The sequence below is a fragment of the Hypanus sabinus genome, chromosome 21 (assembly GCF_030144855.1).
Source record: "Hypanus sabinus isolate sHypSab1 chromosome 21, sHypSab1.hap1, whole genome shotgun sequence".
NCBI classification, from domain to species: domain Eukaryota; kingdom Metazoa; phylum Chordata; class Chondrichthyes; order Myliobatiformes; family Dasyatidae; genus Hypanus; species Hypanus sabinus.
Genome location: NC_082726.1, coordinates 32,306,881 through 32,334,394, shown reverse-complemented (window position 1 = coordinate 32,334,394; position 27,514 = coordinate 32,306,881). Strand labels below are relative to the sequence as shown.

The window sequence follows — 27,514 nt, the reverse complement described above, 5'->3', positions numbered from 1 at the left end:
AGTTCAAAAAATTTATTATCAAAGTACACATCATTCCACAGTAACGTAGAGGTTAGCATAACGTTATTACAGCTTGTAGTGTCGGAGTTCAAAGTTCAATCCCAAACAGTCTGTACATCTTTCTTGTGAGCTCATGGGATTCCTCTAGGTATGCCAGTTTCCTCCCACAGTCCAAAGACAAACTGATTAGTAGGTTAATTGGTGTTTGTAAATTGTAGGGTTAAATAGGTGAGTTGCTGAGAGGAGTGTCTCGTTTGGCCAGAAGGGCCTCTTCCACACTTTATCTCCAGATAAGTACATAAATAACTATGTTCCCATTACGACCATGAGATTCATTTTCTTGCAGGCATTCACAGGAAGTACAAAGAAACACAATAGGAACGTTGAAAACTGCACATACCAAAGACAGACAAATGATTAATGTGCAAATAACAACAAATTGTGCAAATGCAAAAAAAAAGAAACAGTGGGTCAATTGTAATGGATTGGGGTGTATTCACTACCTTCTGTAGGTTTTTCCATTCAAGGGCATTGGTGTTTCCAAACCAGGCTGTCAACCAGTCAGTATACTCTTTAGCTTTTGCAGCAGAATTGGATATCAGAAATGTGATGAAAATAAGTTAACATAAACATAAATTAACATAAATTATACATAACATACAAACTAAACATCAAAATAAGCATAACTAGTACAAAATTGAGAGATAGAGACATACAGTCTACAAATTTGGGCTTCATGAACCTGATGATGGGGGGAAGAAGTTGTCGTTGAACCTAACCTGTTAACTCCAGTTTTTTAACTGACTCAGGCCTTTTATTACCAGTGGACAAGGCTGACAGGTACAAAAATTCAAAAGCACCTTTGGTTTTCCAACCTATGCATTGTCTCCTTGATCCATTAGTTGATACTCTGCATCTGTTATCAAAGTGATCCTTTTTATTCAGTATCTACAGTGTTAAATTCTACATTTACAAACCTCAGTCAGAAGGGCGGTGGAACAAAGAGCAGTTATCAATTCATCAGCAAGAAGTACGAGTGCAGGCATTGAAATTGCTGGTAACAATTAAACCTGATTCAACGTGTGCCAAGTTTTATTTTGAACTAGAATTAAATAAATCATTTGCACTTTAATCTTGCCATGTTTGGACTGCATTAAATTCAACTACTCTGCAAAGATTACATCACATCAATTCAGTGGTGTGTGGGCCAGAGAGACTTCTCATTGATGATGGAAGGAGAGAGCAGTGAGAACACAAACAGCAAAGTTGAAAAATTACTTTGTAAAGTTCAAAGTCCAACTTCATTCAATTGACCCAGCATTCATTATTGTAATAATTTTGTTGCTTTTTCAACACCCCTCATCACCCTTCCATTGTCTAAAGCTGGAACACTTGCCTACAAAACTTGCTCCGAAGAGACAGATGGTCTCCTTGAGATCATCGATGTCTCTAATTTATTTAATTGCCTTTTGCTGGCCAATGTCAGTCTACTCCAAAGGTCCAAAAATGTAAAGCACTGATTCAGTGAAGGGCAGTTGTACTCACGAAATCACGTCATTCCCACCAAACTATCACTGGCAGGTGGTAAGTATGGGCTCCATTACTTCTGCCCCTCTGACCCTCAACACAGGTGCCCCTCAGGACTGTGTACTAAGCCCCCTCCTTTATTCTCTGTTTACCCATGACTGTGTCACCACCCACAGCTCCAATCTGCTAATTAAATTTGCTGATGACACTACACTGATTGGCCTAATCTCAAATGATAATGAGGCAGACTACAGAGAGGAAGTCATCATCCTTATACGGTGGTGTCAAGAAAACAATCTCTCCTGCAATGTCGCAAAAACAAAGGAGCTGGTTGTGGAATACAGGAGTAATGGAGACAGGCTAACTCCTATAGACATCAATGGGTCTGGGTTGAGAGGATGAACAGCTTTGAGTTCCTCAACATAAACATCACCGAGGATCTCAAGTGGTCAGTACATACTAGTACATTGACCTCCCACATCATGAAGACCCTGGAGAGACTTATTCGAGAGAAGCTCCAGCCTATGGTTAGGCCACACTTAGACCCCCTCCAGTTCGCCTATCAGCCCCGACTAGGAGTTGTGGATGCCATCATCTACCTGCTGAACCATGTCTATGCCCACCTGGACAAGCTGGCGAGCACTGTAAGGGTCTTGTTTTTTTGACTTCTCCAGTGCGTTCAACACCATCCACCCTGCTCTGCTGGGTGAGAAGCTGACAGTGATGCAGGTGGATGCTTCCCTGGTGTAATGGATTATTGATTACCTGACTGGCAGACCACAGTACATGCGCTTGCAACACTGTGTGTCAGACAGAGTGGTCAGCAGCACTGGGGCTTCACAGGGGACTGTCCTGTCTCCCTTTCTCTTCACCATCTACACCTCGGACTTCAACTACAACACAGAGTCTTGCCATCTTCATAAGTTTTCTGATGACTCTGCCATAGTTGGATGCATCAGCAAGGGAGATGAGGCTGAGTACAGGGCCATAGTGGGAAACTTTGTCACATGGTGCGAGCAGAATCATCTGCAGCTTAATGTGAAAAAGACTAAGGAGCTGGTGGTGGACCTGAGGAGGGCTAAGGCACCAGTGACCCCTATTTCCATCCAAGGGGTCAGTGTGGACATAGTGGAGGATTACAAATACCTGGGGATATGAATGGACAATAAACTGGACTGGTCAAAGAACACTGAGGCTGTCTACAAGAAGAGTCAAAGCTCTCTCTATTCCCTAAGGAGACTGAGGTCCTTTAACATCTGCTGGATGATACTGAGGATGTTCTACAAGTCTGTGGTGGCCAGTGCCATCATGTTTGCTATTGTGTGCTGGGGCAGCAGGCTGAGGGTAACAGACACCAACAGAATCAACAAACTCATTCGTAAGGCCAGTGATGTTGTGGGGGTGGAACTGGACTCTGACGGTGGTGTCTGAAGGGAGGATGCTGTTCAAGTTGCATGCCATCTTGGACAATGTCTCCCATCCACTCCATAACGTACTTGGTTAGGCACAGGAGTACATTCAGCCAGAGATTCATTCTACCGAGATGTAACACTGAGTGTCATAGGAAGTCATTCCTACCTGTGGCCATCAAACTTTGCAACTTCTCCCTTGGACTGTCAGACACCCTGAGCCAATAGGCTGGTCCTGGACTTATTTCCACTTGGCATGATTAACTTATTTTTATTTAATTATTTATGGTTTTATGTTGCTATATTTCTTCACTATTCTTGGTTGGTGCGGCTGTAACGAAACCCAATTTCCCTCGGGATCAATAAAATATGTCTGTCTGTCTGTCTAGTTGTGTGGTGAAAAGGGCACAACAGTGACCCTTTCATCTCATAGGGTTGAAGAAGTTTTTAAGAATTTTAATTCTAAGAATTTTCTAGCGGGGCACAATTGAGAGCATCCTGACTGGCTGCATCACTGCTTGGTATGGGAACTGTACTTCCCTCAATTGCAGGACTCTGCAGAGAGTGGTGTGGACAGCCCAGTGCATCTGTAGATGTGAACTTCCCACTATTCAGGACATTTACAAAGACAGGGGTGTGTAAAAAGGGCCCCAAAGATCATTGAGGACCCGAGTCACCCCAACCACAAACTGTTCCAGCTGCTACCATTTGAGAAACAGTACCACAGCATAAAAACCAGGACTAACAGGCTCTGGGACAGCTTCTTCCACCAGGCCATCAGATTGCTTAATTCATGTAGACACTACTGTATTTCTATGTTATATTGACTCTCCTGTTGTACATAATATTTATTAACTTACTATAATTGCACATTTGAATGGAGACATAATGTAAAGATTTTTACTTCTCATGTATATGAAGGATGTAAGTAATAAAATCAATTCAATTCAATTCAATTCAATCCAAAGAGGCTCACAGCTCCTGCAGGAGTGCCTGTGCACTCTTCCCACAAAATTCTGGAATTGCCCAAGGTAACAAGGAAGCTGCCAATGGGTAAACCCGAGTGCAAAGTTTGCAGATTCCCCATGCACAGCAAACGCAGGGGTAAAATTGTTAGACAAATGCTAACTTTAAAGAGTCCGAATAATATTTAGCTAAAGCTGGAATGAAGGTTCCGAGGATGATCCCATGAATACATATATGTGTATTTTCCTATTTGTTAGGCAGCATGGTAGCCAAATGGGCAACGAGAATTATCAGAGATGAATAATAATAACCAGGCTGGACAGTGTGATGGGATCTATACCATGTATAAACCCATTATTATCCATCGTAGAGTCCACTAAGGTTGAATGCTATTTCCAGAACATGAACACACACCGAATGTGATGCTACCGCTAGCGAGCTTTTCATTGTACGTGTATTTCCCCCTCCTGCCATTGTTCTGCACAACAATAAACTTGACTTAATATAAATAAAGATAAAACATGCTGATGACTTAACTTGTGAGAAATTATGCAGCATATTATCATTGTGTGGAACAGGGTTTGTAGAATTTGTGTTTTGTTTGCTTTCTGCTAAAGTGCTGGGATAACTTCAGCAACATCATTCCTCAGAGAGTATGGATTGAGCTGCCAGTGGAAGTGGTAGATGAAGATTCAGTTGTAACTTTGTAACTATCCAAACAGTTGACATGTTTGGATAGTTACATAGATGGGAGGGGTCTGGATTGCTATGGTGCAGGTTCAGGTAGATGGGACTAGGAGAAGACCACATTGGCGTGGGCTCACAGATGCTCTCCTCGATGCTACCACCAGGCAGGAGACTTTGTCCAGACCTCCAGGTTTGAGAGCAGTTTTTGCCTTGCAACTATCAGGCATTAGACTGGCTATACTCACCTTAGCACTGAACTACCACTACACTTGTGGATCAGCTGCACCTCCAGGACTGTGGACTCACTTCCGGGGACTTAGTTCTATGTACTATTTGTTTACTTTTTAAAAACTTGTTTGTACTATTCGTTCCTTTTTGACACTTTGGATGTTTGACAGTCTTTGTTGTGTGGGGTTTTTTTTTTAATGCATTCCATTGCACAAACTTGTTTTGTAGCTGCCTGCAAGGGGATGAACCTCAAGCTTGGCATACATAGTTAATAATAAATGTACTTTGATCTTTGGATTTTTGACCTTTGAACTTAGACTAAGTAAGACGAAGAGCCTGTTTTTGTACTGTGCACTCTACGACTTTACTAGAATGAACTGGGTGGCCAAAACTACAAAAGTCGATTTACACAAAAATACACAAAATGCAAACATCAAGCATTTACAAGCTAGTGACCAAATTCAAATTAAAATATGATCATTACTATCTATAAAGTCAATTCCCTGGGGTCCCACTGTTCTTGGAAATCCCTCACTGTACCCATCATGACCACATGGCCCACTTCCAAGGACACCCAGGCACAAACTTATCTGTGGAAGAGGGGCAGGCAGTCAGCCCTGGCAGAGCCCTCACCATCTGCTGCCTGGACCTGTGAATAGCCATCTTGTCCAGGCCCAGGAGCAAGCCCACCAATAAATCCTCTGAGCGACCTGCCCCTTTCTGTACTGGGTGCCCATATATAAGGGTCACGGGGCTGAAGTGTAACCAAGACCTGAGGAACAGCCCCTTCAGATCTTCAAATAGGAACTGCAGCCCCCTACACCCCATACATGCTTGGTACACTGACTCTTCCCAGTCACAGAATGGGCAAATGCAAGGAGGGAACCTTCCAGTTAAAAACCTATTACATGGTCCTGCTGTGTGCAACACCTTCCAAACCAGGTCCTCAATGCCAAGGAAAAGGACCCTGACGTGAAGAGATTTCCACTGTGGAGGTATTCCCTCACTTCTGCACTTTGCCCACTGGTGTAGAACTTTGCTTCCAAATATTTATTCAATTCTGCTATTAAATCTGCTTCATTCACATTATCAGGTCATGACAAAAATTGCTATGAAACAGAAAAAAGGTCTTTTCACCTAATTATTTGAAATCTCTCCCTTCTGGTCAGCAAGCTCCCTGCAGTGTAACAGATGGCTATTTCCTCCAGCACAAGCCCTCTTCACATTGAACACTCCGGATAAACATGTTTCATGTTTTGCTGTTTACAGAGAGCAGTGCCAGCTGCTGCAGTCCCTCCTCAGACAAAGCCTACTCACTTCCTTCAGTCTATATAACCAATTCAGCCCTCAGGTCCCACCTCGCTGACTTCTGGGAAAACTTCTCCCTAAATGATCCTCAATTCCATTGTCAGCTGTCCCTGCTTACACCTTTACTCTTAGGATCATAAACTGTATTTTACTTCAGCCAGGACCCGAGGGATTGAAATCACTGCACTTCTGAAGCTAACAGCACAAGGAAATCAGGTCCGGGCTGAAACCTCACTTGCGACCTCTTGAACCTTCCAACACCTGACCCTGGTGCTTGACCTCTGTCAAGCTCCTCCACTGTCTAACATTCGATCCACCTTTGTCCAGCAAATTCCCTGAATCCTTGACCCATAGTCTCATCCTTTCCAACATATGACCACATGTTCCATTGACCTTTCCAGCACTTTGACCATTTGGACATCTGAATCTCATGTCCTTGACCTGGTACTGAAGTCACACGTGAGAAATAGCTTCCCATTTCTGGAGAGTCTTCTGTATTCCATCATTCATGTTATTTTCAATGTACACTCACCATTTTTACACACAGCACGTATCTGCACAATATTGTCATATTATTTGTATGTATGGGCAAAGTTTATATTTCAAAATCAGAAATCAGATTCAAATTTATTCTTACTGACAGATGAGATGAAGTTTGTTGTTTTGCAGCTGCAATACAGTGCAAAGACATGAAAGACTATGAATTGCAGAAATAAATACAGTGCAAATAAAAACAAACACATTCAGAAACCTGATGACAAAGGGGAAGAAGCTGTCCTTGAATCACTGAGTGCTAGTCTCCAGGCTCCTGTACATTACCCCTGGTGGTAGGAATGATAGGAAGGCATATGTGCTGGTTGGTGAGCATCCTTCATGATAAATGCCACCTTCTTGAGGCACTGGCTTTTGACGGTGTCCTCGGTATTGGGGGGGGGGAGTTGTACTTGTGATGCAGCTAGCTGAGTCTATGACCCTCTGCAGCTGTATGTCAGTTCATCACATTGTGAAGGACCAGAGTCCACAATTTTTCTCCCTCCTCCACACCTCATTCAGTTTGTCCTCTGGTTATCATCCACAGACCAATGGTCAATCAGAAAGAACCAGTCAGCAAGTGGAAAAGTTTCTGCGCTGCTTCACTGCCTCTATCCTCCTACACGGAAGTAGTATCTGTTCTGGACTGAACAGCCTCACAGTATACACACCTGCCATACGTATGTCACCCTTTGAAGTGCTTCATGGCTAAAAACCTCCATTGTTCCTCATGGAGGAGACAATGTTGGAGGTCCCATCCGCAATGGCCCTGCTTGACTAATGTCCGAATACTTGGAAGAGGGCCATCCCAGCTTCAAACTATGCCTACTGCCACCAGACTAACCACCATCTGCGCCTAACCAGACTACTCTGGCCTGTTGATGGTGTTTGACTGTCTAACTGAGATCTCCCCCTGTTTGGCGGCTCCTGCAAGCTCTCACCCCAGTTCATTAGTTCCTTTAAGATGACCCATTGCATCAGTTCAGTCACTTACCATCTCCACCTGCCACCATCCCTGAAGTGCTCACCTAACTTCCACATGTCCTGCCTCAACCATATGAGCCTGCACCTCCAGAGCCAAGGATAGTGGAAGAAGGTGTGTAGTACCTGGTAAATCTATGGCTTGGAGGAGAGATCTTGGATGCTGTTCAGCTTCATCTTCAATCCAGTGCTCTTGAGGAATTCCATCAGACCGATCTGGATCGTCCTGGGCTGTTGGGTGTGCTCCCAGGCCTGCACAGGCAGTCACTTCCAAATCTCCAACCAGCTACATGAGTAACCTGGTAATTGTTTCCACCTCATCACCTCCAGCCTATTTAAACCCAGCTCTCATCCATAACCCTTTGTTCACCCATTGAGCAGGCCAGCCTTAATCAGTTTCTGCTAGCCTTCAATTAGCTTGTTGTCTTGTTGTTTTAAGTATCTGTGTTTTTGGCCCCTCATGGTTTGTTATTTTGCAGTTTATTAGTAAAACATAGTTTACTGCTAAACCTCCTCTGCTGCTCTGCTTTTGGGTCAAGCTTCCTCTTTATTTCCTGACAAGGTATTGTTATTGGTTTATTATCATCATACATACTGTGTATTGGTGAAAAGCTTTTCCTGCATACTGTTCATATAGACTGAACCATGACAGTGCACAGAGGTAGAACTAGGTTAAAAAAGTGACAATGCAGAACAAAATGTACCAGCTACAAATTTAGGTTTAAGTAAACAATAAAGTTCAAGATCATAATGAGGTAGATTGTGAGGTCAATCTACCAAGTCCAAGTTGCATGCCATCTTGGACAATGTCTCCCATCCACTCCATAATGTACTGGTTAGGCACAGGAGTACATTCAGCCAGAGACTCATTCCACCGAGATGCAATCCTGAGTGTCATAGGAAATCATTCCTGCCTGTGGCCATCAAACTTTACAACTCCTCCCTCGGAGTGTCAGAAACCCTGAGCCAATAGGCTGGTCCTGGACTAATTTCCACTGGCATAATTTACTTATTATTATTTAATTATTTGTGGTTTTATATTGCTATATTTCTACACGATTCTTGGTTGGTGCGACTGTAACGAAACCCAATTTCCCTCGGGATCAATAAAGTATGTCTGTCTGTCAAGGGGTGCACGTTGTACTAGGAAACCATTTAGTAGCCTTATAACAGTAGGTTACAAGCTGCCCTTGAGCCTGATAATATTTCAGGCTTTTATATCTTCTGCCTGATTGGAGAGTGGAGAAGAGAGACTATTTGGGGCAGACTGGTCTTTGATTATGCTGGCTGCTTTACTGGGGCAGTGAGAAATATAGACAGAGTCCATAGAGAGGAGGCTGGTTTCTGTGATGTGCTGAGTGAATGTGTCCACAACTCTCTGCACTTTCCTGTTGTCATGTACAGGGCAGATTCCATACCACACTGTTACACATTCACATAGAATGCTTTCAATAGTGTGTCAATTAAAAACGGTCAATGGGCACTTGCCAAATTTCTTTGCATTCCAGAGAAAGTAGAGGTGCTGGTAAGCTTTGTTGGTTGTGGTGTCTATGTAGTCGGACCAGGACAGGTGATTAGTGATGTTCACTCCTACGAACTTGAAGCTCTCAACCTCAATACGATTGATGTAGGCAATAGCATGTGCAATGCACTCCCTTCAGAATCAGAATCCAGCTTAATATCAATTTGTTATTTTCCAACAGCAGTACAGTGCAATACATAAATTACAATAAGAAATATATATTAAAAAATTAAATTAGCAGTGCAAAAGTAGTGAGGCAGCTTTCATGGGTTGGTTCATTGTCCATTCCGAAATCTGATGGTGGAGGAGAAGAAGTTGTCCTTAAAACATTGTGTGTCTGTCTTCCTGTATCTTCTCTTTGATAGTATTAATAAGAAGAGAGCATACCCTGAATGATGATGATGCTTAATGATGGATGCCACCTCTTTTTAGGCATCACCTTTTGAAGATATCCTGAATGCTGGGAGGTTAGTAACAGTGATGAAGCTGGTTGAATTAGCACCCCTCTGCAGCTTTTTCTGATCCTGTGCAATGGCCCCTCCATACCAGATAGTGATGCAGCCAATTAGAACGCTCTCCATGATACAAATTTTCCAGGGTTTTTGGTGATATACCAAATCTCTTCAAAATGAAGTGTAGCCGCTGTCCTGCCCTCTTCATATTGCATTGATATGTTGTGCTCAGGATAGACCTTCAGAGACGCTGACATCCAGGAACGTGGAACTGCTCATCCTTTCCACTGCTGATCCCATGATGAGGATTGGTGTATGTTTTCTTGACTTCCCCTCCTGAAGTCCACAATCAATTTCTTGGTCTCACTGATATTGAGTGCATTGTTATTGTTGCGACTCCCCTCAACCAGCTGATCCATCTTGCTTCTGTATGCCTCCTCGTCACCATCTGAGATTCCCCATCTGGGATGATAGTGGTCTTAAAGCAGGAAGGAACCACAGACTAAAGCAGGGAGGTTAAAAAATGCCTGTAAATACCCATATCAGTTGATTCCTTTCATCTCACAGATGCTCACCAGCGACAAATGGGTGTCTGTGATTGATGGGCAAGAATAAATTAAAGGAAGGCGGGGCAAGCGCAGCAACCTTTGTCTGGGTGGACAGAATTAGTGGTAATTTTGAGACTTCAGTTAGAAAGCAAAAAAAGGAAAGGACTAGGTAGAGGTTTTTTTCCCTTTCCTTTGCCCATTTAGGAGAGTAGAGATACCAGGCAGGATCGCTAAATGCTCCTCTTGCAGGATGTGGGAAGGCAGAGAGATCTCCAGCATCTCTGACGATTATAACTGCTAGAAATACATACAGCTGCAGCTTTTAACAATCTGCTTTAAGGAGTTGGAGTTGGAGCTGGAACTGGATGAACTCCAGATCATCCAGGAGATGGAAGGGGTGATAAATAGGGTATGTAGAGAGGCAGTTACATGAGCATACAGAAGACTGGGTGAGAGGAGGGGAAAGGGGTTAAGGAGTCAGTGCAGACTACCCCTGTGGCCATCCCCCTCAGCAATAGGTCTGCACATTCAGACGGAGACATAACGTAAAGAATTTTACTCCTCGTGCATGTGAAGGATGTAAGAAATAAAATCAATTCAATACAATATCACTTTGGATACTGTTGGGGTGGAAACAATATCCCACCCACCCACATACGGAGTCCTCTAACCTGAAGGTATGCTGTCTTCTTTGGCTTCCAGCGTCCAGCAGGCTCAAATTCAGAAATGGAAATCACTCCACATTTTAAAATGGGGAATGATTTTAAGACAACAATTCCCCATCTTCTACTCTGCTTCTTCAAAGCTTGTACGTGCCTGTCAGAATAAAAGTTCAAGATAACAAGTGTATGGAACCTTGGTTTTCAGGAGATATTGAAGCACTGATTAAGAGAAAAAAGGAGGTGCATAGCAGGTACAGGCAAGTAGGAACAAATGAGATGCTTATGGAGTACAAGAAATGCAAGAGAACACTTAAGAAAGAAACCAGGAAGGCTAAAAGAAGGCAGGAAGTTGCTCTAGCAGACAAAGTGAAAGTTGGTCAAGAAGGTTCAGTCGCTCGGCATTCATGATGAGGTAATAAATTGGTTTAGACTTTGGCTTTGTGGGAGAACTCAGGGAGTGGTAGTAGATGGTTACCTCTGACTGGAGGCCTGTGACTAGTGGTGTGCCATAGGGATTGTTGATGGGTGCTTTGTTGTTTGTCATGATATATGATAAAGTGGTGTTACAGACAGACAGGGTCATAAAGAAAGCTTTTGGTACATTGGCCTTCATAAATCAATGTACTGAATACAGTATGTTATGTTTAAGTTGTATAATGTATTGGTGAGGCCTAATTTGGAGTATTATGTGCAGTTTTGGTCGCTGCCCTCAGGAAAGATGTAAATGAGGTTGAATGAGGACAGAGAAAATTTACAAGGATGTTGCCAGTTCTGGAGGACCCGAGTTAAAAGTGAAGATTTAATAGGTTAGGACTGTATTCTTTAGAATGTAGAAGATTGAGTGGGAGATTTGATAGCGATATACAAAATTATAAGGGGGTATAGATAGGGTAAATGCAAGGTTTTTTCTACTGGGTTGGGTGGAACTGCAATGAAAGGTCATGAGTTATTGCTGAAAGATGAAAAGGGGCACATGAGGGAAAACTTCTTCACTCAGAGGGCCGTGAGAGTGTGAAATGAGCTGCCAGCACAAGGGGTGCATGCAAGCTCAATCTCAATGTTTACACCAAATTTGGACAGGTACATGGTAGGGGTATTGAGGGCTAGGGTCCTGGTGCAGGTCGATGGGCGTAAGCAGTTTAAATGGTTTTGGCATGGACTTGATGGCCCAAAGAGCTTGTTTCTGTTCTGTACTTTTCTATGACTCTATGCTGCTTGACACACTGAGTTCCTCCAGCAGATTGCTTGTCACATATTCTAGCATCTGCAGTCTCTTGTATATACCAGTCAGGGAAACCTTCACAATACATCTCATTCCAAGGCCATACATCAGTGTTGCAAAATGGTTGGTGTGAATGTGTTTCTGTGAAGTCTGACTACACCTGAGCCCATGGCACTGTGAGTATTTCAGCTGGATGGGTAGTTTGGGGGGCATGAGAGGAGCTGGAATCCAAGAATAACAGTGATCAGGGACATGATAATAATGTAGCAGCAAACCTGCATTTCTGCAGCCATAGGCATAATCCACATTGGTATGTTGTCACCCTGGTGCCAGGGCCAAGAATATCACAGAAATTTGGAAGGACGTTCTAAAGGAGGAGGGTAAAAAGCTACAGGTCCTGATTACTGTGCTGGGTAAATAGTGGGATAATTCATTCACGAAAGGAAATCAAAATCATTTTGCCTTGAGAGAAGGAGCTGTTGGGATGAAATCTGATGGTACTCACTTCTGCTTCAAAGACTTTCTTACATAATACATTGTGTTCAATTCAACTCAATTATTCATTGCTCTAAACGTTTCACACAAAATCCTGGCCAGAATGGCAGACAGGTAACTTCTTCTAGAGCCGAGCAGACCCAATGTGGGTTAACAGCACGTATTTCAGCTTTGCAAAGTAGAAGCAACCCTGTACTGTATAGCACTAGAAACACAAGTAACTGCAGATACTGGAGTCCTGATGTAGAGTTTTGAAATGACATACTCACCGCACAGATGCTACCCAACCTGCTGACTTCCTCCAGCATAATGTTTGCTGCTCTTGTATGGTTTCTTTATACATTTATGACCATCTTCAATGAAATCACTTCTTTAATACATCACTCTGGTATTTACAATATTAATTCCCAAAATATGCACTGTACTTATAGCAATGCAAAGTTCAATATTTTGTTTAAATCAGCACTTCAGAAGAGTAGCAGAACAAATTATTCCTCCATCAGCTCCAGAGCCTAACAAGCAAATGTTACCTGAATATACTAAATTGGGCCTTTGTTGATTTATTGATCAAACTGAGTGCATTCTGCTCAAAGCTTTGGCAAGAAAAGATCTATTCTTGACCAGCTGGTCTTCAGGTCATTTAAGAAGGCTTGAGAAAGTCCCATAGAGTGCACAATAGAGTTCAGAATTGAAACTGGAAGGATTGAAAGAGTTCTGTTACAGGGAGAGATTGCAGAAGCCAGGTTTTATTTGTAGCAGAAATGGTGAAGATGTCAAATAAGAAAAAGCAGCACTATTCAATTATATCTTGGCGGATCTTGGGACACCATTTTCCTGCAGGATCTCTGTATCCCTTCATTCCCTCGATGTTCAGGAACCTCTTGTTTTGAAGTTCTTCCTGAACAACGCCAGTCTCTGTCGTGATTTAACTCACGGTTTGAGTCTTTGGGTCTAGGGTACCGACATTTTCCCTTCTTCCATCCTTTATTCCAAGACCGTGACGCCTGGTTGGGGAAACATCCTCCATGTCTCCACACACTTTAGCCCTGTATGAGTTTTGTAAACTCTCGAATAATGGAGAATACATTTATTGTCTACTCAACCTCTCCTTCTCAGGAACCGGTTTTTACAACGGTGCTCAGAAAAACGAAGGATGCGACCGGTGAAAGTTCATTCCCCTAGCAACAGGGTCAGTGACTCTTGTAGCGAGAGAAGATAATGTGAATGATGACAATTGACTCTGCCCTAACTTATTCAGCTAATTTACAAAAGGTACTTGGAGAGTGGAATGAAGTGAGAGCTTGAGGGTGAATCTCACTTGTAAAAGGACGGGCAACCACAAGTCCGGCCGAACAGTTTCATGATTTCATCTGACTTCCTTCATGAGTCATTTAAGTCAGTTCTAAATTAACTTGCCCCACGCTCACGGGACCGACTTCCGCTAAATCCCTTGGAATTAGGTAGGAGATAAATCTTTTAAAAACTGACCTTTCGGGGTTCCAACAGGGACACAGAATAGTCTGGAAATGTGCAGAGGTCCCAAGTAAAATCGGGCGGAGCACACAGAGAGCCGGGCGAAGTATAAACGGCTCCCTGAGCCGAGGTCACTGCTCCCTCTGACGGCCGGGACCGGCGCAGCCCCCGTTCAGTCCTCACTCCTGCAGCCTGCTAATGTAGCCAGCCCTCTCGGTCCTTACATCCCCTGTAAACAAACAGTCCTTGCAATGGGCCGCAGTGAGCAGCTGCCAGGTTATGGCAGCATTGACTTTTCATGCCCGATCAGACAACACTATTTATTTTGCCTCCAGGCATTAACTTTATTAACGGGATCTTACCCTTTAACTTGCTGAGTTCCTTCAGCATTTTGTGTGTGTTGCTCTAACCCTTTAAAACTGTTAAATCAATTCACTGGACTTCCAGATAATCTGATTTGAATTCACCCTGAATAACCCTAGACATCCACTCAACTTTACACATACCGGTCCCAATGCATACCCTCCTGCTCCAATTCAGGGATTAATCTTCTGAGCAGTTTCATAACCCCCTACATTTAGGCATTAAATTCCCTCCTATTAGACTGTGATGGACAGAATCTTTTAATTAAAAACATTGAGTAGTTTATATATCAGGACTTTTTTGTCAATTATATTTTTGGTAATTTATATTAATTAAACTGTGGAATTCAGGACCCTCACGGCAAAATGTGGCTGGAATGCAGAAGCACTGCCGGTCCTTTACCATCATGGCCTCTTGAAAGACAAGATGTTCACCGATCTCGAAACCTATTCACTCTGGCTCTCTGTATTGACGAGTGCTTTATGGATCGGCCCTCCAGATCGTCAGCCAGACCCTCAGTTCTGTTCCCAGAACAACTTAAGATGGCAGGACCCCCATCACCAAGCCTCCAAAAACCAGGCCATTAAGGAGAGCTTTCTTAACCCCCCCCTCCCAGGAAAGCGAACGTCAGTGGAGAAGCAACGTGTGTGTGCCTATCGCGGAGCAGCTGACCACCTACGCATCAAATATCCACTGTGTCTAGGAAACAGTGCCTCCACGTAGAGACCAGGGAGCCTCCTACCTAGCAAGCTGACCCCAGGTCCTCATTTCAACACCATAATCCATCTCATTCTCTCTGTTGTCCTCCACACTCTGTCAGGTCTACATGTGCAGAAGGCCCTGGTGGATTCCGGCACAGCAGACACCTTTCTCGATCAGACTCTGTGTGTGCAGCTTGGACTCCCTAACAAATGCATCTTTTACCCATTCAATATCACAGCCATTGATGGTCGTCCCTTGGGGTGTGGGATGGTCAGAGCAAGCACATTAGTATCAGAGAACACTCCAATTCCATCCATTTCCTCCTGATTGACTCACACAACCCTATCAGCCTGGGTTCCTCCTGGCTCTCCACTCATGACCTTCACTTTGCCTGGTCATCTGGTGCATCGCTGAGTTGGAGACCCACCTACTGGACCACCTGCCTGCAACTTCAGCTGGCGTCACCCCGTAAATCTGTGGAGACAGGAAACACTTGACCTCCCCAAACTCCCAGAGGAAAACTACAACTTAACCATCACGTTCAGTAAAAGGGAAGGCTCACTGAGCACACAGCCGTGCAACTGACCTGCTCCTGGGGACTAAGATCATCTGTTCTTATTCTCTCCTGCTGAGATCCGGAGCCATGAATGACTATATCACTGAAACTTTACAGCACAGCCAGAAAGAAAGGCAGGGGTCTACATCCCTGCATTGATTATCATAGACTCAACAAGATCACTATTGTTACCTTCTCCTCTTGATGGATATGGTATTCAAACCAATCTGCATCTATGAAGTGTGAACAACATGATCCACATCCAGTAGGGAGATGAGTGGAAGATGCCATTCTTAACATCCATTGGCCCCTGTAGATTCAAATCAATACGGACAACACACTGGAGGAACTCAGCAGGTCAGGCAGCATCCATGGAAGCGAACAATGTTTCGGGCCGAGACCTTTCGTTAGGACTGAAGAGGGAGGGAGCAGGGGCCCTATAAAGAAGGTGAGGGGAGAGTGGGAAGGAGATGGCTGTTAGGTGCCAGGTGAAAAACCAATCAGAAGAAAGATCAAGGGGTGGGGGAGGGGAAGCAGGGAGGCGATAGGTAGGAAATGTGAAGAAGGAATGTAAGGGGAAAGCACAATGGGTAGTAGAAGAAGGCAGAATCATGAGAGAGCTGATAGGCAGCTGGAAGAGGTGGCAGAGTGAACGTGGGATGGGGGAAGGGAGGGGGAGGGAATTACTGGAAGTTGGAGAATTTACTGTTCATACCAAGGGGCTGGAGACTACCCAGACAGTAGATGAGGAGTTGCTTCTCCAATCTGAGTTTGGCCTCCTCATGGCAGTAGAGGAGGGCATGTATGGACATATCCGAATGGGAATGTGAAGCAGAGTTGAAATGGGTGGCAACCAAGAGATCCTGTCTGTTGTTGCGGATGGAGTGTAGGTGCTCGACAAAGCGGTCCCCCAATCTGTGTTGGGTCTCACCGATGTAGAGAAGGCCACACTGGGAGCACCGGATGCAATAGGTGACCCCAACAGACTCTCCTGGAAGGACTGTTTGGGGCCCTGAATGATGGTAAGAGAGGAGGTGCAGGGACAGATGTAGCACTTCTGTGGGGAGGGACTTGTGGACCAGGCAGTCGTGGAGGGAATGATCCCTGCGAAAAGTGGAGAGGGGATAGAGAGGGAAAGATGTGCTTAGTGGTGGGGTCCTGTTGAAGGTGCCGGAAGTTGCGGAGGATAATATGCTGGATCCGGAGGCTGGTGGGATGGTAAGTGAGGTCAAGGGGAACATGGTCCTTGTTGTGGTGATGGGAGGATGGGGTGAGGGCCGAAGAGTGGGAAATAGAGAGATGCAGGTGAGGGCTCCTATAAATACCTGGTGACACCTTCCAGATTGTCCAACGATCCAGCTGTTTTCCAAACTTTCACCAATGATGTCTTCCGAGACATGCTACACAGGTTCGTCTACCTTGATAACATCAACTTCTCCAACCCTTTTCTTTCTCCTTGCACAAGTTCAACTCTACACATCACTGTTATGAAACAGGAGACAAGGGGCTACTCATCACCAAATGGGCCTTGGAGTATTGGAGACGTTGACTGATTGGACCCACTGAGCCCTTCCTGATCTGGACTGACCACCAGAACCTTATTTCCATACAAAAGACCAGCCAACTCAACCCACATCAGTCTTGCTGGGCGCTCTTCTTTGAATAATTCAACTTCACCATTTCCTACGAAGCCAATTCAAAGATCACAAAGGTGGATGCTCCATCATGATAGTTTGATCCAGCAGAAATGAAGTTGAGTTCTCAGCCCAAGATTCCATCCTCTCAGATCCTCATCTCAATTGTCTTGGACCTTGAGAACCAGATCCGCCAGGCTGTACACCACAAACCTGCTCTGGCAGATACACCTGACAACCACATAAAAGTGCCATGTGCTCTGATGTACTCCAGTGGGCCCAATCCTCAACCACTCTGGCCATCCAGACACATAATGGACTCTGGATTTTCTGTGATGCCAGACCTAGTGGCCCACCGTGATCACAGATTTATGTCAGTTGGTCGCCACCTGCCCTCAGTGTACCCTGTCCAATTCCTCCAGCCAATGGGCCTCTAGTCTTTTGTGGCCCCTACCCAGTCATGCCTGTGATCCCACGTCACCATGGATTTCATCTCAACTTTACTACCTTCTGATGGGGCCACAGTGATCATAACAGCAGTGGACTGGTTCTCCAGTGCAGCTCATTTCATTTCCTACCCTAAGCTTCCATCAGCTGCTGATATAGTGGACCACATTCTCCAACATGTGTTCTCAGGCCATTGTGCTGGACAGGGGTCCACAATTGTCTCCCACTTCTGGTGAATCTTCTGCTCCCTCTTCCACTCCTCAGTGAGTTTGTCCCCTAGTTATCATTGCAGACCAACGGTCAGTCAGAAAGAGCCAATCAGCATGTTGAGAAGTATCTACAATGCTTCTCCACCTCTCGCTCTTCCAAATGGAAGAATTATGTGTTCTGGGCTGAACTGTCGCACAATCTACAAACCTCATCTGTCACAGGTATGTCACCTTTGAAGTGCTTCATGTCAACCAACCCCTCTTTTCCTCATGGAGGAGACCATAGTGGAGGTTCCAGCCAGCAGGGCCCTGGTTTGTTGCTGCAGGAATGCTTGAAGGAGGGCATGGAAGGTGGTCCTAACTACCAACCATGTCCACTGGCCAGGCAGATTACTCCAGCCTGGGGACCATGTCTGGCTATCACACCCACCCTCCACATGTCATGCCTCAAGTCTATGGTCTATGGACCACTCAACCCCACTGGAATCAGCACCTGTGAAACCTAGCATGTTGGAAAAGGGTCCAGTGTGCACAGTTCACTGGTTGATGGATTATCATCATTGTGGACAGGATGTGCAGTAGTTGGTCAACTGGGAAAGGTACAGTCCAGAGGAGATGTCTTGGGTGCCACCCAGCTACATCTTAGATGCATCACTCATCAATGAGTTCTACTGGATTCGTCTGAGTTGTCCTGGGCCATTGGGGACAGCCTCGGTGAGAAGGTTTTCCTGTTAGGCCTGCTCCTGCTGGCAGCTCCCAGCCTGCTCCTGCTGGCAGCTCCCAGTCTCCACACAGATAATGGAAGTTACCTGCTGCCCATTCCAGACTCATCACCTGCAGCCTGTTTAACCCCAGTTCTCATCCTCAATCTTTGTTTACTCATGAAACCAGCTGATCTCAACTTGATGCTCCAGCCTTCAATCTCCCTACCTCAAGTTTACCTTGTTGCCTGTTGTGTTTAGTTTTTGTTCTCTCTTGTTTTGTGGCCCCTCATAGCTTGTAATTTGGTGGTCCATTATTAACATCATATTCACTGCTCTGCTTTTGGATCAAGTCTCCACTACACTTCCTGATATCCATGCCCTTGCGATTTCGATAACCAACAATAGGAAATGTAATTCACTGAAGTGGAAGTAGTACAATCGAATCTCTGCTTCACTTGGCAGGGTCTCCTGCTCCAGTGACTGCCTGGGGAAGTGTTTCTCGCTCAAGGTGAAGAGGAGAATCAGGGAGTCATGGAGAGAATGCTTCCTTTGGAATTCTGGGACAGTATTAGTGAAGAGATCCCATTGCAACTTATGGAAATTATGAAATTTATACAATGAAAGTGGAGGCTGGTGAGAAGGGCAAGAACTAGCTCTGTCTGAGAGGGTTGAGAGCAGAAGTGTGGGAGATTAATGATATACTCACCTTGGCGAACAGATTATGACTGTCTACCCATCTACACCTTTTATGATTTTAAAAACTTCTATCAATTCACCCTTCACCCTCACTTGCTTCAGAGAATTCAATCTCTCTGTATAACTGAAGTCCTTAACTCCAGCAGTCTTTAGTGCCCTTGCCCTACATGGTGGTGGAGGCAACTAGTATGGGAGGAGACAGCATGCATAAGGGTCACTGTAAATTGTCCAGTGTTTGGGCTAGGAGTAAATAGGGGGATTGGTGGGTGATGGGGCTTGAAGGGCCAGAAGGGCCTATTCCATGCTGTATCTCAATAAATAAATAAACAAATAAGAAAGCAGTGTTTATTATCAAGGATCCCCACCATCTGAGTCATACCATCTTCTCACTACCATTGCAGGCAGGTTGTACAGAAGGCTGAAGACCCACACCATGATCTTCAGGAACAGCCATTTTCCTGCAGCCATTAGGTTCTTGAACCAACCTGAACAACCCCAATCCTACCTCAGCAACTGAACACTGCAGATTACCTCTTGCACTACTATGTATGTGTCTGATTGTATTTTATTTATTCACCGAAGTCTTGCATTTGCATAGCCTTCTTTTCTCCCTCTCTCTCTCTTTGTATAATTTTTAGATCATTTACATTCCTTACGTTAATGTATCTTTGTGCCTGTGATGCTGCGGCAAGCTTTTTCACCGTGCCTGTATCTCACTATACTTGTGCACAAGAAAGTAAGCTCCACTTGTCTTGAACTCCTTGGGTAACTAGGTACTGCACCCTGTAGGAGCTGTGCATCCCAAGTGGAGAGAGCAAGTGTTTGGGGTGATCGATGGGGAGCTAATTGATCGGGCTGCTTTGTACTAAGTAGTGTTGTGCTTTTTGAGTATTATTGAAGCTGAACTCGTCATGCAAGTGAAAAGTATTCCATCACACTTCTGACTAATGCATTGTCAGTAGAAAGGCCTTGGGATTGATTAACAGTTAATTTTTGTCAATTAAAGGCATTGTATTCAGCTTCTGCATGAATTTTATGCAGTTCTGACAAGGTCTTCAGCATGCTCCTACTGGGCATTCCTCGGCATCTATCAAATTTTGAACTGGGAATCACAAACAACAACAATCTACACTTACGTAGTACTTTCCAACGTGCAGGAACAAAAAGGATGTTTTCTTTAGAAAACATCTTTGAGTAGAAAGGAGAGGTGAAAAGGCAAAGACACAAGGGAGGAATTCCAGAGTCTGGTATCAGGAAGCTCGGCTACTGATGCTGGAGTGCTGGAAATCCAGAAGATGCAACTACGACTGCAACTTCAACACTGGTAAACAAACTCTGGCTAGAGAAAGTCAAATCTATTCAATATTCTCTCCCAGCCATGTGTTTAGGACTTCTAGTCCACCCAGTTGAAATGTAGTCTTCCTATTTCTAAGTCTGGACCCTTTCAGCTGAAGGTTATGAAAAATCCAGAATTGTTTAAGGCTCAGAGCTTTTAAGTTATTAGTCATAGTTATTGGACTCCTAGTCGAACGACCAAGTTAATAAATCAAATAATGGTAGTACACATCTCCACCAAGGAAGTTAAGAAGTTGAGTTCAATTTAAAACCCAAAAATACAAATAAAGAAATAGTTATATATTCATCTTCTTATTTTTGGATTTTAAATTGAGTGTAGCAGTTGTAGCTGTTGGCAATTAGCCACTAATGTCCTTGATGGGAAGAAACCTGCTGCCCTTAACTCATTTGGTCTAAGTGGGGTTCCAGATCCTGTTCTCATTCTGGCTTTGTGAACTGATATATCAATGCAGTCAATGAAATTAAATTGCAGCACACCATCACTTCCTCAGGGCATGAGCAATAATGCCAGGCTTCCTGCAATTCTCATGCCCCAAGAATGAATACAATGGAATTTTAGATTTCCAGCACTGAAGGAATCAGTTTGTCATTGCCCTGGTGGTATAAGCCCTCTGTCAGTTCAAATCCTACTGCTGATGAACAGTCTGTGTGAATGTTTTGCATTGAAAAATGTGTAAAAGACCATTTGGCTGAAACATTGACATTAGAGATTCTGCAGGTGCTGGAAGTCATGAGCAACACACAAAATGCTGGAGGAGCTCAGTAGGTCAGGGAGCACCTGTGGAGGGAAGGGAGCAGTCAACATTTCAGACCCTCTGTCTCTGCTTTCCCTCCCTTCTCTTCAGCTTTCCGCAAAATCGCTTTCTCTACAACTTCCTTGTTTACTCACCCTCCCCACAGATCTCCCTCTTGGTACTTATGCCTGCGACCATACTATGTCTACATCTGCCCCTACACCTCCTCCCTCACTATCATCACGACCCTGAATAGTCCTTCCCGGTGAGGCAGCACTTCACTTGCAAGTCTGTCAGGGTCACTTATTGAATCCAGTGCCCCTGGTATGGCCTTGTCTACGATGGTATACCAAGGCACTGGATGCAATAAATCCAATGCCCCTGCTTTGTTGAGCACCTTTGTACAATCCTTTGCCATCGGCAGGTTCTCATGGTAGCTACACATTTCAGTTCCACTTCCCATTCCCACACCAACGTGTCTGTTCACAGCCTCCTCTACAGACACAATGAGGCCTCATGCAGGCTGTTGGAGAAGTATATTCTGTCTTGATATTCTCCAACATGATGGTATGAATGTCGATTTCTCTAAGTTCCAGTAACCACTCCCCTTTGTCCCTCCACTCAACCCCCACCCCCATCACCATTTTGTTTTCCTTCATTCCAATACATAGAAAGAGATAGCTTTATTTGTCACAAGCACATCAAAACATTGAAGCATTTACAGTCAGCCCTCCTTATTCACGGGTTCCGCATGCATGGATTCAACTAACTGCGGTTCAGGAAAACCCGTAAGTTCTCTCTCCAGCACTCATTGTTTGAGCATGTACAGACTATTTTTTCTTGTCATTATTCCCTAAACAATACAGTATATCAACTATTTACATAGCATATACATTGTCTTAGGTATTATAAGTAATTTAGAGATGATTTAAAAGTACAGGCAGTCCCCAAGTTATGAAGGAGTTCCATTCCTGAGTCCTTCTTTAAAACGAATTTGAAGTCGGAACAGTACATCCAGTATTATTTAGCGTCATTTCGTCAAATTATGGACAGGAAAGGAATGGAAGGTTCTGGGCTGAGTGCAGGCCAGTGGGACTAGGTGAATGTAAATGTCGGCATGGACTAGAAGAGCCGAGATGGCCTGTTTCCGTGCTGTAAATGTTATATGGTGATAAACGTTTGTCTTAGTACATACAGTATATATTTTACCTATACATATAAAACATTTAAGAAATGTATGTATTTCAATAATCAAACCACTGCGTTGCTGAGTAAAAATTGTAGCTTTCATCAGGGCAGGGCCTTTAATGTGCTCCATTAAAATTGTTCCCATCATTGACCGACGTAGCCTAATGCTTTTCCAATGACTGATGGTGTTTCACCTCTTTCCGATCGCTTTATTGCTTCCACTTTATGTTCAATTGTGATCGTGATTATTTTTGTGAACAGAAACACAGTGGATTCAGAGCTGCGCCGGGTCCTAATGTCCACCGTACTGAGTCAGGTTAAATAATGTCTGGGGTTCCGCTGGGACCTAAGATCCACCACATTGAGAAAGGTTAAGTAAGGGTCAGGTTAAAACGCATCCGCGTTTTTTGGTATCCACGGGGGGTTCCGGAACCAATTCCCCGTGGATAAGTAGGGCCGACTGTGTAGTGAAATATGCTTTGTGTCAATGACAAATACAGCCCAGAATTGAGTGCAGGAGGGAACCCTCAAATGTTGCCATGATGGACCTCTCTGCCCTTCTCTTCCTCCTCCCCCCCCATTATCTGCCTATGAATTCCCTTTGGTTCCCCACCTCCTTTTCTTTACTCCATAGTCTTCTGACATCTCCTATCAGATTCTCTCTTCTTCAGCTCTTTACTTCTTCTGTCTATCCCCCTTTCATCCCACCTCCCCATCTACCTACCTTCTTCCCCTTCACCTGGACTCACCTGTAAGTTGTCAGCTTGTACACCTCCCTCTTGCCTCAGCTATGGTTTCTGTCTTCTTCTTTCCTAATCCCGATAAGGTCCTTGGTCCAAAGCAACAACTACCTGTATTTATTTCCCTCCATAAATGTGGTCTGACCTGCTGATTTCTTCCATCATTTTGTATATCTGAACTGAAACATCAACTGTTTCAACCTGCAGAAAGGCTGACCGACTTGCTGATTACCTTCAACATCTTCCGATTTTATTGACTAATGAAGGTGAATCTGTGGATATGTTGAAAAAAGGAGCAACAAGAGGGTAGATCAGGGACCTGTCCTTCTCCTGTCCAGTATGTTAATTGATACTCATGCTGAGAGAACGGCCTGATGAAGTTTCAGACTTGGAGATGAGTGCCTCCAAGAATAGTGAGAAGGTGGGTATAAAGTTTTGAGCAATAGTCTGATCTGGTGTTTTCTTAGATGGAAAATATTAAGTTACACAGAACTTACTTCACTAGACAATCTCCATCTACAGCTATTGTTGTTCTAAATGTGTTCTTTCTTGTAAAAACTGTTTTAATTAATGTTTTTTTTTCTCCAGTGAATGCTGCTTATATGACGCTTTGTGACTGTTGCTGCTGCAAGAAAGCTTTTCATTACACTTGTGCAAATGACACTAAGCTGGACTTTGATTTACAGAAGGCTTCCTTTGCTTTCTGGACAATTGCATGGGGAGAGGAAGGAAGGATGAGTGATTAAGACCAAATTCCTCTATGTTAAAATGTTAGATCTGGGCAGTGATGTGAGACTATTTTAATTTGGGTGGGGGCTGGGAGGGGGTTCCAAAGTGCAGACTGTTTATTACAGAACTTAATTCTTAGGAACAATGGCAGAGTGATATGTCATGTGCAATAGCAGAGTAGTTAAGTACATCAAAGCATTCTATGAGAATATTTTCCTTTATTCATCAAGTCTTACGGACAACCTTTAGAAGCCATGTTATTAACCTGCAAAATGCAACTGATGATTTGGCTCGGGCGTTGATAGATAAAGGAAATATTGCAAGGCTCGTAATTCAGTTAACCTTGGCCAATCAAAGAGCAAAACCAATGCAGCACGCTACCAGCAAAAATGTGGTACAGATCAGGCCACGGCTGGCTGAATTCTGCCGGTCTACAGGTAGATATTAATTGGCTTAGATTGAGACTCTCCAGGTCAGGGTGGGCACATTCACAACTGCTGGTTGTTGTATTCTATTCAGAGCAGAATCCAGTAAAAACCTAATCAGATGTCAGTGAAACACAAACTCTCTTCAGTAAAAAAAATCACAGTAAAATGGTGTGACTGACATTGACCTCTACTTGTTCACTTCAGTAATAATTTTTGTCTTTATAACGGAAACACTACCTTGCAAAATACATTTTTGGATGCTAAGGTATTTGTGATGTTATGTCCTTATTTAAACTTTTAACAAAAACTAAAATGGATCTAATCTTGTTGCATCAAAGAATCTACATGTTAGAAAAGATATTGAGATTATTTTAAGGTCTGTCCTCTAATTGGTAGGCACGATCACAAAATAACTACATAGGATTTAAAGGTGGTCAGATTGAGGGCGAACCTGGAGTGACTAGAAGTGACAATAGAGTAGGGGTTTTCATCCTTTTTTATACCATGGACCATTGGCATTAAGCAAGGAGTGTGTGGACCCCAAGTTGGGAACCCCCGTAACAGAGCGATTAGAAGACGTTAACAAAAGCCATGGGTGACTATGAGTGACCTCAGAGAGGCTGAGAAGTGACTAGAAATTACCATATTTATCTATGTTTGATTTAAAAAGGTGTATCTTGAATGCATTTTTTCAGCAATAGGAACTTTTGCTCTCTGGTGACATGCAATGAATCTAAAGTGAGCTCAGCAATCTTTCACAGTTTGTCTAGTTACAGTGTTCTGAGAATCATGGTATTGTTGACAGGATTACCTGAAGTATGGGACCGCATCATTCAAATTAGGTGACCACGAACTTTACTGGAAATCAAGATATGATCTCCAATAACCTTCAGGGATGTCAAGGGATAATAGCCATCCAAAATTGATTCCCAGACCAGTGTTAGCTGTGGTGGGGCCTATGTTTCATATATCGGGGTACAAAACAAAGTCAGGCAGCATTTCTGACAACATCACACCCCATCCCAGTGAATTTAACACATTCTATGCACATATCGAACAGAAGGGGATTAGAATGTTACCACTGCCCTGACAACCCACCATGCACACAAACCCACAGCAATTTCTGTAGACTTAAGTTTACTCTTACAGAGAGTGAACCTGTGGAAAGTAATGGGCTCTTTGGTGTCACTGGCATTGTCATTAGATCCAATGCAGATCAGCTGGCTAATGTATTAACCTTTCCTTAACCACCTGCTTTAAGAAGACCACCATCATCCATGATAGTGTTTTCCACTATAAAGAAAACAAGGTAAGGTGCCTTAATGGTTATTGTCCTTTGTTCTGACATCCACCATAATGAAGTACTTTGAGAGGCCTTTCAGGGCATATATTAACTCCAGCCCCTACTCCCCTAACAACCTCAACCCACTGCAATTGAACTATGATCAAGTCACTTTTTATTGTCATTTTGACCATAGCTGCTGGTACAGTGCATAGTAAAAAAAAGACCACATTTTTCAGGACCATGGCGCTACGTGAAATAGTACAAAAACTACACTGAACTACGTGAAAACAACACAGAAAAACAAAACTACAGTAGACTAAAGACTTACCCAGGACTACATAAAGTGTACAAAACAGTGCAGGCATTACAATAGATAATAAACAAGACAATAGGCACAGTAAGCTGGTGTCAGTCCAAGCTCTGGGTATTGAGGAGTCTGATAGCTTGGGGTAAGAAACTATTACATAGTTTGGTCGTGAGCCCGAATGCTTCGGTGCCTTTTCCCAATTGGCAGGAGGGCGAAGAGTTTGTATGAGGAGTGTCTGGGGTCCTCCATAATGCTGTTTGCTTTGCGGATGCAGCGTGTAGTGTAAATGTCTGTAATGGCAGGAAGAGAGAAACAGGTCTTTGGCTGATCTCATCTCCCTGTCTACCCTCCTCTCTGGAGCATCTGGACAGAAAAGTCACCATATTATATTGTTTATTGAATAAAGCTCAACCTTCAGAAGCAAGCTCATTTCCAACACCTCCCTTTGGAACTGAATCCACGACTTCCTGACCAACAAAGATCAATCAGTAAAAATAGGCAGCAAAACCTTTGCGATGATTATTCTCGTCTCTGAGCTTCACAAAGTTGCATCCTCAGTCCTCTACTCTACTCTCTATTCACTCTTGACTGCCGAGCCAGATTTTGCTCTACAAGTTTGCAGATAATACCACTGCAGTGGGTCAATTCTCAGAAAATGGTGTGTTGAAGTACAGAAAGAAGATAGAGAGATTAGTGACATGGTGTAATGACAACAACTTTTCCCTCAATGTCAGCAAAGCAACAGAGTTGATCATTGACCTCAAGTAGTGCACATGCTCCTGTTTACATCAGTGGTACTAAGGTTGAGAGTTTCACGTTTCTAGTACCAATAGCCAGAATTGGTCCAACTATAAATGTGGGCAGAGCTAAAAATACACCAGAGGGCGATTTCTCCCAACTCATCAGTGAAACAGTCAAATTCTTTCTATTCTGAAGTCTCTATTTTCCTTTTCAGAGTGACTGGAGTCCTATCAGGATTTTTGATCTACAGTAATGCTCAAAAACTGCAGTTCTGCATGACAGCATGTTCCCGTTCTTGGAACTTGCCAGTCGGCTGCATTTCTGTATGTCCAGTTTCAGACTGAATACGGGCAATTTTGGGGTCTACGTGGCCCTGTGGATATAAATTCATGCCAGTGTCATGTACTACAGTGTAGTGGGAGCTGGAACATCGAAGACAGCGAGAGTGGCTTTCGAAGGGCTCAGCACTCGGTGATCGATTTTCTGATTCTCGAGTCAGGGAACTCGAAATTTAAAAAAAGTAACATTTCAACCTGATAGTAACATTGAAATAGCGACTGTTGTCTCCCCGTCGCTGTGGAAGGAGCGATATCTGCCTCGCCCTTGTTAGCGGGAGAGACTGAGCCTCTGGGATGTTGAAATGCTGGTGTGTACAGCTAGTTTCTGGTGGGCCGTAGATCATGA

At 43.8% G+C, this 27,514-nt stretch overlaps 2 long non-coding RNA genes across 3 annotated transcripts; one reads left to right on the top strand and one right to left on the bottom strand.

The window, feature by feature from the left end:
• On the bottom strand, positions 1-14,313 carry LOC132378924 (uncharacterized). Of its 2 annotated transcripts, none has more exons than XR_009507226.1 (3): positions 14,027-14,313; positions 10,831-10,975; positions 1-577 (listed from the first exon to the last, which is right to left on the bottom strand). It is a non-coding gene; the product is annotated as an uncharacterized LOC132378924 (long non-coding RNA). The 2 variants fall into 2 exon arrangements; XR_009507225.1 differs by lacking the exon at positions 1-577 and adding an exon at positions 3,838-10,113.
• LOC132378925 (uncharacterized) lies at positions 12,813-27,514 on the top strand. The gene is made up of 3 exons (XR_009507227.1): positions 12,813-13,998; positions 23,548-23,761; positions 27,045-27,514. It is a non-coding gene; the product is annotated as an uncharacterized LOC132378925 (long non-coding RNA).